Source organism: Mustela erminea, chromosome 12, assembly GCF_009829155.1.
Source record: "Mustela erminea isolate mMusErm1 chromosome 12, mMusErm1.Pri, whole genome shotgun sequence".
NCBI lineage: Eukaryota > Metazoa > Chordata > Mammalia > Carnivora > Mustelidae > Mustela > Mustela erminea.
Window position 1 is genome coordinate 84458365 of NC_045625.1, and position 14824 is coordinate 84473188.

Sequence of the window (14824 nt, forward strand, 5' to 3'; positions counted from 1 at the left end):
GGACTCAATCTCATGACTCTGAGATCGTGACCTAAGCCAAAATCAAGAGTCGGCATTTAACTGGCTGAGCTACTCAGGCGCCAGTACCCGCGCCCCCCCCCCCCCCGACTTTAAGATTTATTTATTCATTTGACAGAGAACGAATACACAAGCACGAGTGGGGGAAAGGGACAGAGGGAGAGAACATCCAAGTAGACTCCCTCTGAGTGGGGAGCGCAACTGAGGGCTCGGTCCCATGAGCCATGAAATCGGGACCCGAGCTGAAGCCTAGAGGCGGATGCTCGACCGACTGGGATGTCTGGCGTGCCACCCAGGGGCCTCTCCATCACGGCTTCTCTTTACTAAGATCTCCATGCACCTCTTTTGGCTTTTTTCTTTACCATCTGTTGTCGCCTCCTACTCTAAGCCTTTCATTCAAACCTAAGAATGGGAGCTGATGAATTTGGCCAATTCCTGCTGTCTTCTCTCAGCCAGGCCTTATAGGTTAAGATGCCCGCGTCTGGTCTCTGTGGGGAGTCCCATGGTATAAACCACCTGTGAAGCCCCTCACTGGAATCCCGGGTGTAGCGGGCTCTTAGAATACAATAAATCCTTCTCCCACATTCATTCATAGAGGAGCAGGACATGCTCCCTGCACTGCACGAGCCCAGAGTCTACTTCAGGAGAAGCATCTCTATGCTTCATGTTTTTTTGCAAAATCTTCTCCCCTCTCAAAGTTAGGCAATAACAGCAGTAAAGATGCCAAGACTTACTGTGGTTCCTTGGTGTTTGTTTGCATTTTGCATGCGTTATTCCCTGTAATCCACACAAAGTTCACCTTGTGAAGTAGGTGTGATCGGTCCCTCACTTGCCGCGTAAGGACACAGGCTTAGAGCAGTGAAGCTCCCGGCCAGGTACCATACATCTGGGAAGTGCCTGGGCAGAGCCGAATGCCAGACCCATGGGACGAGTATCTTATGCCGTCTCGGAGATATGAAATATGGTTCATGCTCACGGCAGCGTCTTGGTGTAGGAGGAAGGACTCGGGCCGGGGAGGCGGGAGATCTCAGTGCTGACGCGGGTCTTCCTCTCCGTCCGTTTGCTTCTCTGGACCTCAGATCTTTTTCCTTCTGTAAGACAAGGGGAGTAGATGAAGTGGGCCATAAGGACTTGGTAGTCAAAAGGCCTGAGGTTTTTTTTTTTTTTTAATGTAATTTTTTTTTTGTGGATAGTGAAACTAAGGTTGGTCAGGGTTTTTTTTTTTTTTTTTTTTTTAAGATTATTTATTTATTTATTTATTTGACACAGAGAGAGAGAGATCACAAGTAGGCAGAGAGGCAGGCAGAGAGAGAGAAGGAAGCAGGCTCCCCGCCAAGCAGAGAGCCCGACGCGGGGCTCGATCCCAGCACCCTGAGATCACGACCCGAGCCGACGGCAGAGGCTCAACCCACTGAGCCACGCAGGCGCCCAGGCCTGAGTTTTTTAAAATTTATTTTTATTTTATTTGTTTATTTGATAGAGAGAGAGAGAGTGAGAGCGAGTGCGCAAGCTTGGAGGACGTGGCAGAGGGAGAGGGAGAAGCAGGCTCCCCACCGAGCAGGAAACCCCATGGGCCTAGATCCCAGGCCTGTGGGATCACACCTGAGCCCAAGGCAGACGCCCAACCACCTGAGCCACCTCGGCATCCCCAGGCCTGAGTTTAAGTCCCGCCTGGGCCACATGCGCGTCCTGTGGCAGCAAGACCCTCGGGGCCATCCGGGCTGTGGTGGCTCCGGCCAGTCTCTGCAGCGTGGGCTCCATCTGGAGCGTTATTCCTCCGGAAGGAGACTCTTTAAAAAACCCACTTCAGGTAGACTAGATCTGAATTGTCAGGGGACTTCAGAGGCGTGAACCAGAGGACGTGTTTTAAGAAGTTTACCCTGAAGCTGAAGAGCCTGTGCCAGGAAACAGACAAGGTTCACGGCAGCGGCAGCTCTAGTCCGTCTTCTTTCCCTACTCACCTAAGTGACGGGTGCTTTAATGGGAGCCTCTTTCCTGCATTGCTTCCAGGAGGCGGCCTGGTAAGTCGGAATGTGTATGGGCGCCACGTCAAGTTAAACCTGGGTTTAAAACTCGGCTCTTCCACGCAAGCTGCCTCCTCTCGTGAGCCTCCTTTCCTTTGTCTGCGTGATGGAGAAATTACAGCCGCGAGGGTTACGTGAGAAAATGTATGTCACGTCCCTGATCCATAATTAAATGACTCTCTGCGCCTTTGACCCATGGCATTCCCTGGAAGGTATGGTGGTGAGAAGGGTCTCAGCAAACGCCCCTAACATTAACCAGCCTACAGGGAGAACTGAATGGCTTTAAGGGCTAATCATTAAGGTGGAAAAGTTTCATCTTAAGATTCTATGGAACCGCAGCCTGTGTCACGGAATTTTTAAATATGATAATAAATATGAAGTTATTTAATTTTTTTAAAAAAGATTTTATTTATTTATTTGACAGACAGAGAGCATAAGTAGGCAGAGAGGCAGGCAGAGAGAGAGGAGGAAGCAGGCTCCCTGCTGAGCAGAGAACCCAATGTGATGTGGGGCTTGATCCCAGGACCCTGAGATCATGACCTGAGCGGAAAGCAGAGGCTTAACTCACTGAGCCACCAAGGCACCCCAGAAGTTATTTAAAAAGCAAGCTACAGGTAGGTAGAAATGCCCTATTATAAGTAGTGGAGGTTTTGTATCTACTCGTAACTGAATCTTTTCTAGGTTTTAAATTATTGAAAAAAAATAGGTAAAGAATGCACATGGCTCAAGCCCACAAAGGTTATACCGAACAAGGCTAAGTTCCTTCCTGCCTTCTGTATCCCCTCTCTAGAGGCACCTACCACGCCAGCTCCTTATCTGTCTTTGCTGAGATAGTCAGTGACCCCAGGGCATGGGTGGGAGACGTCACATGCACAGCTTTGCATCCTGCCCTTTTCACTCAGTGCTTTGTCGTGGAAAACATTCCATGCCCGTTCATAGAGAGGTGAACCTTGAATTCAACTCAGACTGCTGGGCTCCCCATCTTGGACAGGTTCTTGGAGGTGACCTGGTACCACATTTCACTGTGCTGACGAGGGCACTGTGGCCCACAGATGGGGTGTGAATCGTTCAAGTTTGCAGATCTCTCGATTTTTATTCCAGCAAGTGATCTGTGTTAGCAGGATGTGTAGGACCGTAAATGTATGCAGACATGTGTGTGGGCACAAGGGCCAGTGAGTTAGCTAACATTTATTTATTTACTCATGACGTGCTAAGTCATTTTAAAGTCCTAAGGGTTACAAACACAAATAAGGAGAGTGCCGCTTGAGTGGTTCAAGAATTTGCCCAAGGATTTTGCTTTCCTTTGACTCTAAAATCCATACCCTCATGCGCTGCCTGCTACTTTCTCTCTCGCTCTTGGCTGGGTCATTGCTGTGGAAAGTGAATAGGTTTTGATTAGACATAAAGTACTTTCAATTAAAGAAATGACTTTGTTGAGTCTTGATGGAAGGACACATCATGTTGTGTTGTGCAGGAGTGACTGGGAAATTAGTCACTAGGAGAGATGGTTCAAAGCCACAGGTGTGGCAGACTATTCTAGCTCTGTGGTACAAGCCCAGGGACATAGGTGTTCTCGAGGCGACACGGCTAACTGACTTCATTTCCATAAGAACCAACCTGCCAACCGGGTTTACTCTTTTAAACCAAAGAACATGCCACCCAGTTTCATTGTGGCGTCTCAGCCTGTCATGAATCCTCTCCCCTTTCCCTAGGGAAGGGCTCCATTCATGGGGGTTGGCAGACAATGTTATCTGAGCTGTCCTCACTCTGGGGCAGCCCTGATCTGGGGAAAACATCATTGCACTTCGCTTCTGTATTATAAGGGTTGGGCTGGTTCTTAATTTACTGCCACAGATATCCTGCCTCTTGTATGGAAGACACTGTCCAACAGCTTTACAAATCCGAGAGTGACTGGTGGCCTCTCTTTAAGAGGGTGTTTAGGCGTTACAACAAGCATGAACTGGCCTTAGGACTGGGGGCATGGTATCTGCTTTGAAGGGGCAGGAGGTAAGCTTTTTAGAACTGAAGTCATGCCTCTCATGACCCCAGGATCGTGCTGTTTTCCTCCTGCTTCTCTGTTTAGGAAAGTGTGTATCTTGGCAGACTTCCTCATCTCCTATGATTTGTGAATTACCGAGATGTATGTCGCTCTAGGTATTCTGGACGCTGTGCGAGGATCCCCTTCTGAGTTGCGTCAGTGCTGCTTCTCATTTCGAATAATGAAAATAGAGAAGAGCTGAGGCAGCCCCCAAGGTAGGGAACACTTCCCCTAGGGCATGTCTTGGCACCAGCAGATCATTACCCAGCCAAGACTGGAGGATTTGGAGGAGCACTGACAAGCTCAAACTCATCCTCCGGTTTCCCTTTTGGCTGGAGAATTCCCAAATCTCTAACTTTGATACAAAGCATGTATCCCCAGGAAGGGTAATACTTAAAAGTCAACCCTCACATTTTTATATTTGTCAGACCAGTATTTTTGCTGGGCACAACAATCTACGTAGGACAGTGGTCAACTGGGCATATCCAGGGAACAAGTACAGCTGTGACTAAGATCTGGAAATCTCATCACACGAGAGTAAGAGCACAGCAATTACCTTCTCGTATCTGAAGTCTTTCTTTGGGAGCAGAGTTAAGCTTTCTCTGTGTAGCTTCACAGAATGGAATTCATAGGGGCACGGACAAGTGCCAGATAACCTCAGGTTTGGGAAGATCTTTCTGACTTTGACATTGTTCAGGAGTGGAATGGACTGGCCAGATTAGTTGTTACAGGCACGTGCTGGGCTGGGGTTTCTGCTCTGGGAGGGAACTTAGTCCTTAAACCTTGCCAACCATCAGGATAGCTTAAGAGGCTTTTCAAAACTCCCATTCCCGGGGCTCATCCTTGAAGATGCTGGTGCAGTAGATTTGGGACCTGGGACAAGGTGTTTCTGAAAAGATCCTGGAAGATTCTGACAAGTCTCCAATTCACTGATGACTCAGACTGAATGAAGGTGCCGGAGCAGAGTACTGACAGAAGGTGCAGGAAGGAGGCTGAGAACGGGGACACCTGGGAGGTGGAGCTGATGCCACAAGCTGAGGAGAGAGGCGCTGTCCCAAATACTGGCCCTCAGTTTCCCTCTGAGTGGAGGGAAGAGCTGTTCAGTACTGCGGCTCAGAGAGCGCTCCTTGATCAAGGTATGGGGAAACAGGGGTTCCTTAGGAAAGAATTAAAGGCCAAGATCACCTGGTAGCAGACCAGAGTTTATCTGTGATCTGTGTCGTACTTCATGCTACATCCAGGTCAGGTCTCATGTTACAGTGATGACGCCCCTCTCTGTTGCAGTGGGCAGTCTCCCCTGTGATGTCGTGTGCGTCACATACAGGCTCAGACCTCAGAGCTGGAAGGGACCTTAGCTGGGTCATGTGGTTCAACCCATACCCTCAAGGTCAAAAGCTAGTTAGTAACAGTAAACCCAAGTTCCCTTTTCCAAACACATTTCCACTGGCGATATTAAGAGCTATTTGCATATGTATCATCGCCCTCTATTGTCCAGAGCAAATCTCTTGGCCAAACCTAAAGCCCCATGTAGGGATAACCCTCCACTGGTGGGCAAGGGAGAGGGGAGGAAGTAACATCGGGAAAACAATGATCTACTCTTCCCCTGGTGGTTACAGCCAATTAATGAAAGATGTGTGGTGTTGAGAGTTAAGTTGTTTCTTGTTCCCTATACTCTGCTTGACCGCCCTCCTCCATCTTCATTATTCCTAGGTCTTTATAAGAAGTAAATACACGGTTGCCCGAGTGACTCAGTCGGTCAAGTGTCTGCCTTATGCTCGGTCATGGTCCCAGGGTCCTGGGATCGAGTCCCACATCGGGCTCTCTGCTCAGTGGGGAGTCTGCTTCTTCTTCTGCTTCTGCCTTCCCCATGGCTCATGCTCTCTCTCTTATATTCTCCCTCTCAAATAAATAAATCAAGTCTTCAGAAAAAGAAGTAAATACACAAGTCTGTGCAGATAATGCTTGGCTTGGAATGGAAAGGAGGGTGGTTTTCCATCCTCTGGTTATATGGACTTCAAGAAATGAGTTGAGAGCAGCGAGTATCAGGCAAAAATCAGTGGAAGGCAAACAGAGTTGGAAACTGTAACCTTCTACCCTACACTGAAGCCTCCTGGAACCCTTAGAGTAGAGGTATTTAGATTTTCAGGTGTATGAAAATCACTTGGTGTTTGTGTTAATAAGGCAAACTCTCGATGCTGCTCCAGAAATTCTGGTTCAGGGGATGGGACCAGGAATCTGCATTTTGGACAAGTACCTTCGATGATTCTTTTTTTAGAAAAAATTTTTTATTTAAATTCAATTTACTCAACATATAGTGTATTATTCGTCTCAGGGGTAGAATTTAGAGATTCATCCGTTGGGTATAACACCCAGCGCTCATTCCACCACGTGCCCTCCTTTTTTTTTTTTTTTTTAAAGATTTTTATTTACTCATTTGACAGAAAGATCACAAGTAGGCAGAGAGGCAGGCAGAGAGAGAGAGGAAGGCAGGCTCCCTGCCGAGCAGAGAGCCCGATACATGCCCTCCTTAATGCCCATCACCCAGTCACCTCAGCCTCCACCCACCCCCTCCCTAGCAACCCTCACTTTGTTTCCTAGTCTTAAGAGTCTCTTATGGTTTGCCTCCCTTTCTGTTTTTAATCTCATTTTATTTTCCCTTCCTTTCCTCTATGTTTATCTGTTTTGTTTCTTAAATTCTACATATGAGTGAATGGTATTTGTCTTTTTCTGACTGACTTATTTTGTTAGCATTATACCCTCTAGTTCCATCCACATCGTTGCAAATGTTAAGGTTTCATTCTTTTTGATGGCTGAGTAATATTCCATTATGTATCTATATCTTTATCTATATCTTCTTTATCCATTCATCTGTCAATGGACATCTGGGCTCTTTCCATAGTTTGGCTATCGTGGACATTGTTTGGCTATCGTGGACATTGTTGCTGTAAACACTGGCAAGCAGGTGCCCCTTCAAATCACTATGTTTGTGTCCTTTGGATATTTATCTAGTAATGCAATTGCTGGGTCTTAGGTTAGTTCTGTTTTTACCTTTCTGAGGAACCGCAGTACCGTTTTCTGGAATGGCTGCACCAGCTTGCATTCCCACCAACAGTGTAAGAGGGTTCCCCTTTCTTGCCAACATCTGTTATTTCCCGAGTTGTGTAATTTAGTCATTCTGACCAGTGTGGGGTGGTATCTCACTGTGGTTTTGATTTGTATTTCCATGATGCCGAGTGATGTTGAGCATTTCTTCATGTGTCTCTTGGCCACTTGTAGGAATGTCTGTTGGACAAGTCCCTTTGATGATTCTGATATAGGTGCTGGCAGACCAACACTCTGAGAAATTGGAGGAGATCCCGAATGAGGGCGAGGAGTATGAACTAGTTCATTTGCAATTGAATGCACATGTTGGGGGACTTGGGGACATTCTGGCAGTAGATGATTGGGTTCAAGAAAAAGATATGCCAAATTAGGGGTCTGAATTCCCACTGACAGCCTTGTAATCTATATGGAGTGTGGTCTGTGTGTGGGCTGGCCCACCACTACATCCCCAGGGCCCAGCACACTGCTGGAAAACGTGAATGAGGTCCACCTTTAAGCAGCTTTGTGCCCACAGACAGATCCCTCTGCTTCCCTAGGAAGCAGCTTTCTCATCTGCAAAGCTAGATGGTGGGTCTCTCTGAGCTCGGACACTGCTTACCTGTCCTAGCCAGAGTTCTTCAGAGACAAGAGCCAGTAGGAAATGCATGTTCCCGCATCTACCTAAATCTATATTGATTTATGGGGAAATTTATTATGAGGAATTGATTGACCTGATAATGGAGGCTGAGAAGTCCCATGATCTGTCAGCTACGAGCTGGAATCCTAGGAAAGCCGGCGGTGTAACCTAACCTGTGTCCGGAGACCTGAGGACCAGGGGAGCCAGAGATACAGGTGTGTCTGAAGGCAGGGGAAGAGCAGACCATGTGTTCTGCAGACCATGTGTCTCGGGGCAGCAGTGAGGCAGGAAAGATTGGGCACCTTCCTCCTTCCTCTGCCTTTTGTTCTACTCAGGCCCTTGATGAATCGGGTGATGTCCGCCTACACAGGGGGAGGACAGTCTCCTCTGCAGAGTCCGCAGATTCAAATGCTTATCTGGATAGTTCACCAAACTATCCAGAAATAATACTTAATCTTGGGCTCCCTAGCCCCGTGGGCAAACAAAATTAACCATCACAAATCCACCCCTGCCAGCCTGGCATCTACCTGTGTCCCATCAAAATATACTTAATCTCTAAATGAAGTTGATAAGAAGGTCCTAATTGTGTCCAACAAGATGCCTCTAGCCCGTGTACAGTCAGAGACAGACTAACCCCTCCTTGAGAGGAGGCGGTGAAGTCCGTGGACGCGGATTTACTCTTCTTGATGTCCTGTAACTTAAACACTCTGATGTCAAGTTAACAATGCTTAACTATTATGATATAAAATCAACACATCGTCTGTTACCTGATAAGGGAGAAAGACAGGAAGGAACACAACGATTATATATGCACGTATGTGTACATGCAAACGTGTTCAGAGCCAAATGGGGGCGGTGGGGGAACATTCACGAGACTACCTGGGAGCAGGGATGGCTACATTCACCCTGCCAGAAGCAGGCCGACTGCAGACGAGGTGGCTGGCCACTGCAGCTGTGGCCACCTTACCCTGTCATCCCTGGTCATAATCCCCTCGGCATCAGGATCCACTGCGCATCTCATGTGGCAAAGCAGCCCCCGCAGGGGTCAGGACCCAAGAATCAGGCTGGGATGACAGAGGGCGTGGTGGATTTGAAGTCAGGTGATTTGTACTTTAATTTAAAAATATTTTATTTATTTATGTATGTATTTATGTGTTTTTTAAAGAGAGCGAGAATGCGTGGGGGGAGCCGCAGGCAGAGGGAGAAAATGGACTTCCCACTGAGCAGGGAGCGCGATGGGGACTCGATTCCAGGATCCTGAGATCATGACCTGAGCTGAAGGCAGAGGCTTAACCCACTGAGCCACCCAGGTACCCCTGTAGTTTAATTTTTTTAAACAGCTTTATTGAAATACGGTTCGTATACCATACAGTCCACCCACGTGAAGTTTATAATTTATGGGCTTGTTGTGCAGCCATCACCACCACCAGTTCTAGAACATTCTCACCAGCCCCAAGAAGTCCCGCACCCCTTAAGTGTCATTCCCAGCTTTCACATCTCTTCAGCCCTAGAGAACCACGGATCTACTTCTGTCTCTATAGATTTGCCTATTCCGGACATTTCGTATAAATGTGCCCATGCAGTATGTGGTCCTCAGCAGTTGGCTTCTTTCCTCGAGCCTCATGATTTCGAGGTTCATCTATGTGGTGGCATCTCAGTCCTTCATTCCTTTTTATTGACGAATAACATTTCACTGTATGGATATAAGACTTCAGCTTATTCATCAGTTGATAGACGTGGCTATGGTTCATGGCTATGAACCTTGGCTATTATCCTATGAACATTCATGATCTAGTTTTGGTGTGAACCTGTCTTTCATTCCTCTTGGGTAGACATGGCACCATTTCTGAAGACCTCTTTCCAAGGGCCCTCGGTCTACATATCAGGCCTTATGTTCCCAAGCAGTTGCTAGGTTTGAAATAAGAATTGCCTGTAAGAATGTTACTTCTCTCTCCCTGGGGTTGCACTGTTGCTGCCACCATCCAAGACCAGAGATGGTTCTGCTCACACATGAATGTCAGGGCTGTGCTGCCCAGTCCTCAGCAGAAACAGAGAGTCTGAACAGAGCAGAGCCCTGCTCTGCTTGGGTTCCTGGAACAATCAACATAGGGTGACTTATATGCAGGGCTCCTACTATTAGCCTCTTTGTTGGAATGTCAGCCTCTACCCTTGCTTTGTAGTCCCATGGGCGCAGTTAAATTTCCCAGAGAAGTGAGCTACCAGGTAGTTCGTTGGGGCTAGTCATTACAGAGGAGTCTGCTCCGCTCAGGCTTTCCTTCCCCAACCCACTGCTTCCTCCTCCCCCTGCCTGAGTCCTTCACTCTCCGCTCCCCTGCCTGGCCTGAGTCTTTGCCTAAAATACCCACGTATGTTCTCATTTTCAGTTCTCATAGAAGGAAACAAGCTTTCTCAGACCTGGGTCCAAAGGCCGTCTTTGCTAATGCAGGACTGTTTGTTGGGAATAGTTAGCATGTGCAAAGGACTCCACTGTGCTGATTAGACTTTGAAATGAAAGTGAAAAGTTAGGGAATCGAGGAGTGAGGAGAACATGTCTGAGTCCGGCTGAATGTGTTCTGATGAAAAGCCATGAGGAACTTTTCAAAGCAACTGTGCCATTTAGTAGGAATAATGTCAACAAAGCATAACCTGTTCCACCAGTAGTTTTATGGCTAATGTTCAACAGGTAACCTACCTGATCCCAAATCCTGTTTTCTTAGGAGAAATATTAGTGTGTAATTAGGATTCTGTAGCATGCTAATACCTCAAAAAATGCCATATTAAACTAAAATGAAAATATACAATCATTTTACACAATTATTGGCTACTTGTTTGCACCTAAATTCAGATCAATACATCCGAGAAATGTCACCAAATCAGCAAATGTATATTGAGAACCTACTTTGTTGCTAACAGTAGACTAGGCACTGGGAAATAGAGAGAGGGATACTCATGGCCACAAGGATGTTCATTGCAGTGTGATTTAAGACCAAAATGATTGAGAAAAAATTTCCGCATGCCCACAAATAAGAAATGGGTGAAAATATAGTTTACCCAAACTATAAGATGCTGTATAGACTTATCTTTAAAAGATTTTATTTATTTAGAGAGAGACTGCCCGTGAGTGGGGGAGGGCCAGAGCGAGAGGGAGAGAGAGAATCTGAATCAGACTCCCTGCTGAGTTGGGAGCCTGATGCCCTGCTTCATCCCACAACCCTGAGATCATGACCTGAGCTGAAATCAAGAGTCACCTGCTTAGCCAGCTGAGCCTGCAGGGCGCCCTGATCCTGTGCAGACTTTTAAAAAATTGAGCTTGACCTGTGTGTGCAAGCATGATGACATATTACTGAGTAAAAAAATAATGCAGGACAAGACATAGATTGTGATATGTAGGTTAACACCCCCCACCCACACCACGCTGGGTGTTTGCTAGGTTACACATATGTGGATGCAGAAGCACAGGAATAGTGTAGAAGGACAGCCCAACTTGGTAATAATTACCACATTTCATTCACAATGAAGGTGAGTGATGCAGTGGGAATTTTAATATTGATGCTAATCTATCATTTTGTTTCACAAGGGGAAAGCATTAGTGTGTACCTAGTGAAATTTAAAACTGACTTTTCATTAAAGAATAGAGATGGAAATTTTGACCTAAAGTAAAGGAAAAAACATTTTTTGAAATTTAATTTTATTTTTTAGTGCTCTAAGATTCATTGTTTATGCACCACGCCCAGTGCTCCATGCAATATGTGCCCTCCTAATACCCACCACCAGGCTCACTCCACTTCTCACCCCCTTTCCTCTGAGACCCTCAGTTTGTTTCTCAGAGTCCACAGTCTCTCATGGTTCGTCTCCCCCTCTGATTTCCCCCAACTCCCTTCTCCTCTCCATCTCCCCATGTCCTCCATGTTATTTCTTATGCTCCACAAATAAGTATGACCATATGATAACTGACTCTCTCAGCTTGACTTATTTCACTCAGCATAATCTCCTCCAATCCTGTCCATGTTGATATAAAAGTTGGGTATTCATCCTTTCTGATGGAGGCATAATACTCCATAGTGTATATGTGGACAATATCTTCCTTATCCATTCGTCTTTTGAAGGGCATCTTAGTTCTTTCCACAGTTTGGCGACCGTGGCCATTGTTGCTATGAACACTGGGGTACAGATGGCCCTTCTTTTCAGTACATATGTATCTTTGGGGTAAATACCCAGTAGTGCAATTGCAGGGTCATAGGGTAGCTCTATTTTTAATTTCTTAAGGAATCTCCACACTGTTCTTCAAAGTGGCTGCCCCAACTTGCATTCCCACCAACAATGTAAGAGGGTTCCCCTTTCTCCACATCCCCTCCAACACATGTTGTTTCCTGTCTTGTTAATTTTGGCCATTCTAACTGGTGTAAGGTGGTACCTCAATGTGGTTTTGATTTGAATCTCCCTGATGGCAATGATGATGAACATGTTTTCATGTGTCTGTTAGCCATTTGTATGTCTTCATTAGAGAAGTGTCTGTTCATGTCTTCTGCCCATTTTTTGATGTGATTATCTGTTTTGTGTGTGTTGAGTTTGAGGAGTTCTTTATAGATCTTGGGTATCAGCCCTTTGTCTGTAGTGTCATTTGTGAACATCTTCTCCCACTGCATGGGTTGCCTCTTTGTTTTGTTGACTGTTTCCTTTCCTGTGCAGAAGCTTTTGATCTTGATGAAGTCCCAAAAGTTCATTTTCACTTGTGTTTCCTTTGTCTTTGGAGATATGTCTTGAAAGAAGTTGCTGTGACCGATGTTGAAGAGGTTACTGCCTACATTCTCCTCTAGGATTTTGATAGATTCCTGCCTCATGTTGAGGTGTTTTCTCCATTTCGAGTTTATCTTTGTGTGTGGTATAAGAGAATGGTGGAGTTTCATTCTTCTACATATAGCTGTCCAATTTTTCCAGCACTATTTATTGAAGAAACTTTTTTCCACTGTATATTTTTTCCTGCTTTGTTGAAGATTAGTTGGCCATAGAGTCGCAGGTCCATATTTGGGTTTTCTGCTCTGTTCCACTGGTCTATGTGTCTGTTTTTGTGCCAGTACCATGCTGTCTTGGTGCTCACAGCTTTGTAGTAAAGCTTGAAGTCAGGCAACGTGATGCCCCCAATTTTGTTTTTCTTTCTCAACATTTACAAAGGAAAAAATTTTAAATACTAAAATGATGTCTCTTTGTAGTAACCAATAAACTAGTTTAATAGGTAATATGTAAGTATTTAAAATATTAAATAATAAACATTTCAACTTCCCTAAACCATTTCCAGGCAAGTGAAAGATATGAGGCAAATATGATTAATATTCAAATAAATGATACAGGCAAAAGAGATAGAGAAATTGAAAGAATGGAGAAAAGAGAATATTCAAAGAGGCCAGCAAGTTCTAGGACAAGATTTGGTACACTGTAGATAATCAATACATTCTTTTGTGAATTTAATGTAAAAAATTTAATATGTAATACATTCCCATTGTTCAAACTCCTAAGCATAAGGAAGTGTATACAATGACAATTTGCCCTCTTACCCGTGTCCCTTGGCCACCCAGTTCATTCCTTTAGGTGTGATCACCATATTTTCCCCCTGTTTAAAGTATATACAGAAATTACAGGTAGACATTCTTCTTCTTCCTCTTCTATGAAAATAGTATCAAATGATTCTTCTTCATCTTGTTTTTCCATTTAATAACATATCTACAAGAACATCCAGTATCAGCATATTATATCTGTTCTCTTTCTTCTAATTGGAGGTACCATAGTTTGTGTGAATCATCCACTATTGAAGGGCGTATAGAATATTGGCATTATTTTGCAAGATGATCAGTACCCTTCTTTAGTAACTGAATTGATTCCCAATTGGTGATGTTCTCATGTTCCACACTGGAAATCAATATCATGTGCTTATTGTGGGGTTCGATCTCATGACCTGAGAGCAGGGCATGAGCCAAAATCAAGAGCCTGATGCTCAACTGACTGAGCCACCCAGGTGCCCTGCTGTGGCCATTTTAAAATTTAATTATGGCATCAAACTCCTTTCAAAATTGAGATCTTCATCATTCGCAGCTCCTACCACTTTCCCCCATCACTGGGAAATGATTGAGCTCGAGTTTGCAGATTTAACTTCAGAGCCCCACCTGCCTTTTGGTTCTTCTAGGGGTGGTCAGCTGTGGTCTCACGCACCAGCGAGCTATGGAGGACATGGAGTAGCGTGCTTTTCTGTTCAAGTAAGAGAACTAAGGGAAGAATTTTCATAAACCTCTCATTAGGACACATATACTTTCTTTTTTTTTTTTTTTAATTTTATTTATTTATTTGACAGACAGAGATCACAAGCAGACAGAGAGGCAGGCAGAGAGAGAGAGAGAGAGGGAAACAGGCTCCCCGATGAGCAGAGAGCCCGATGTGGGACTCAATCCCAGGACTCCGAGACCATGACCTGAGCCGAAGGCAGCGGCTTAACCCACTGAGCCACCCAGGCGCCCCAGGACACATATACTTTCTGTACCACTTTGTACAAGCAGCTAATAGTCTATGATTCTTTATTCTTGTCTATAAAGTGGAAATAGTTATATATACATTACAGGCGTGTCATATATTAAAATAGGTCTGATATTGGATGTACTCAATAAATATAAGTTCATTTGAAATAGTTACTATTTCCATGTTGGTAATTTTCCAAAAATGGATTTTCCTGGCAGCTATATGCCATGTTCTAACCTGCCTTTTTCATAAAAAAGTTTTTTGGTTTACAACCCACCTTTAGATTGAGGAAGATTTTCCTGACATATGGATGTCCACCATCACCCTCCTCCCTTCCAAACATAGTACTGATTTTTTTAAAATTTATTATTTATTTGACAGAGATCACAAGTAGGCAGAGAGAGAGGAGGGGAAGCAGACTCACTGCGGAGCAGAGAGCCCGATGCGGGACTCGATCCCAGGACCCTGGGATCATGACTTGAGCTGAAGGCAGAGGCTTTAGCCCACTGAACCACACAGGCG

At 45.2% G+C, this 14824-nt stretch overlaps 1 long non-coding RNA gene across 1 annotated transcript; it reads left to right on the top strand.

The window, feature by feature from the left end:
- The first annotated feature begins 1546 nt into the window (after positions 1 to 1546).
- Positions 1547 to 14283, top strand: LOC116570606. Its single transcript, XR_004277491.1, has 3 exons — positions 1547 to 1608; positions 5436 to 5439; positions 14270 to 14283. It is a non-coding gene; the product is annotated as an uncharacterized LOC116570606 (long non-coding RNA).
- The last annotated feature ends 541 nt before the right edge of the window (positions 14284 to 14824 follow it).